The following is a 2,584-nucleotide window of genomic DNA, read 5'->3' as shown; positions in this document are numbered from 1 at the left end:
TTAATTTAAAGAGTTTTTAAGTAATTATACTATACATACCAAACAAAAAGGCAAATTAGTCTATGCCTCTTAGAATTATGTTGCAAGGAACCTTGGGACTCAATGTAAATTAATAACTACTGTGTTCATATGCATTGGAAATCAATAATGACTTTTGAAGTACAGTAAATGTAAACAAGAGGAACAAATGTGTTCAATATATTCTTAAGCAAGTTTGGCATATATAAATTACATGAATGCGTTAGAGTATTTAAACCATATCTCACAAGATGGCTTCTCATCTAAAAGGTGTTGCAAAATCAACTATGTCAGATCAAATACGTAAGGAGTTGTGTGAGTACAAGAGAGATAATCCTGCAAGCACACAAAAACACTTGCAGATATGGCTTGAGGGAAAACTTGAGTTGAAAGTTAGTCAAGGAACAATATCAAACACACTTAAGCGGTCAGATGACTATCTCTCTACTGAAATAGAAAAGGGAAGAGCAGAGATCAAAAGACACAAACCAACAAAATATCTTGACATGGAGAAGGTTGTTTGTGAGTGGTTTCTCCAGCATCAAGAACATGTGAATATCACAGGAGAATGAATTTTGCAGAAGGCAAGAGATACAATGAAACTCGTGTACCCTCATGATGATCCAGATTTTAACTTCTCTATAGGATGGCTTGGGAAATTCAAGCACCGACATGGCATAAAGTCATTTCGTTGTTTTGGCGAGAGTGGGACTGTTGATGTACAAGACATGGAGCAGAAATTGGTATCGATTCGGGAGAAAATTGATCAATTCCCACTGAAAGATGTTTTCAATATGGATGAAACTGGGTTGTTTTATAGGCTACAAGCTAATTCACTAGCAACAAAACAACTTGAAGGAAGAAAACAAGATAAAGAAAGGCTGACGGTAGTTATTTGTTTCAATGAAGATGGCTCTGAAAAAATCCCTCTATGGATTATTGGGAAATATGCAAAGCCTCGTTGCTTCAAGAATGTCAACATGAATAGCTTGGATTGCCAATATCGAGCTAGCAAAAAAGCATGGATGACTAATGTGCTTTTTGATGAATATGTTCATTCATTTGACCAAATGATGCATGGTAGAAGAGTTCTACTTGTGGTGGATAATTGTCCAGCACATCCAAGAAATATTGAAGGGCTAAGAAACGTTGAGTTGTTCTTCTTGCCACCCAACATGACATCAAAGATTCAACCTTGCGATGCTGGGATAATAAGAGCTTTTAAGATGCATTTGCGTAGAAGGTTTTACCGCAAAATATTGGAAGGTTATGAGGTAGGACAATCTGATCCAGGGAAGATAAATGTCCTTGATGCTATCAATTTGGCAATCCCAGCTTGGATGATAGATGTTCGAAAAGAAACAATAGCGAATTGCTTTCAACACTGTAAAATTCGTTCAGCTAGTGACGTTGCAAGAAATTTGGATGAATCCACTTTTGATGAAGAAACTCAAGACCTTGAGACTATGATCAATCAATGTGGCTATCGTAATAAGATGGATATCGATAATCTAATGAACTACCAAGGTGAAAATGAAGCATGTTCGGAGGTTCAGAGTTTAGAAGATATTTTGGGTACTATCATTGAGAACAATGCAGAGGATGACAGCGAAGATGATATGGTGTCTTTGGAGCCTGTTACGTGAAAGGAAGCACTTATGGCGTCGAACACTCTTCACAACTTTATGATACAATACAAAAATACAACACCTGAGCTATTGGATGCAATAAGAAAAGTTAGAGATGAGCTCCAAATAGACTTGAACTTTAAAGGAAAACAGACAACTATTGAATCATATTTCAATAGAGTGTAATATATTTTTTTTTAGTTTCTATGAATTATTAATTTATGATTTTCTTGGGACCGAAAATTATAAAGGGATCTCACGAAAAATTATTATCTTATTATTTTATTGAGTTTTCCAATTTTTTGCATTGGCCCATGTCGGGACCGGAAAAATTTATTATTTTAGAGAGTTTATTAATTTACCGAGTATTAATTTAAAGAGTTTCTACTATAGTATACTACACTGAATTTGATGAATTTAAGGAGGAATTAGAAAGAAAAAAATGGGATGAGGAGTTGACAAGCTTCATTGAAGGTAGTATTGATGTAGCTATTGTCAAGGAATTCTACGCAAACCTCTATGACCTAGAAGACAAGTCACCTAAGCAGGTGAGGGTCAGTGGTCATCTGATCAAATTTGATGAAGATACTTTGAACACTTTTCTGAAGACCCCAGTGATTCTGGAAGAGGGGGAAAATCTTTGTGCTTATTCCCGGTTTGCACTCCTGAGGCTTGATCCTCAGGAGTTGGCTGCTAAGCTTTGCATCCCAGGGAGGGGATTTTAGCTAAATGTTGATGGTCAGCCTTTGAAGATTTTAAGGAAGAACATGACCACTTTAGCTCAGAAATGGAGCATTCTTTCCTTTTCTAACTTGGTTCCTACCTCCCACACATCTGATGTCACATTAGACAGGGCCAAGTTAATCTATGGAATAATTATGAAGATGGACATCAATGTGGGTTACCTCATCTCTCACCAGATCTCTATTATAGCACAA

General features: G+C 36.4%; 1 pseudogene; it reads left to right on the top strand.

Moving 5' to 3' along the window:
• Window positions 1–263: 263 nt before the first annotated feature.
• Window positions 264–1,832, top strand: LOC100815994 (CENP-B homolog protein 2-like; annotated as a pseudogene).
• Window positions 1,833–2,584: the final 752 nt, after the last annotated feature.

Source organism: Glycine max, chromosome 14, assembly GCF_000004515.6.
Source record: "Glycine max cultivar Williams 82 chromosome 14, Glycine_max_v4.0, whole genome shotgun sequence".
NCBI lineage: Eukaryota > Viridiplantae > Streptophyta > Magnoliopsida > Fabales > Fabaceae > Glycine > Glycine max.
The sequence above is the reverse complement of the archived record's forward strand: the minus strand, read 5'-3'. Positions and strand labels throughout refer to the sequence as shown.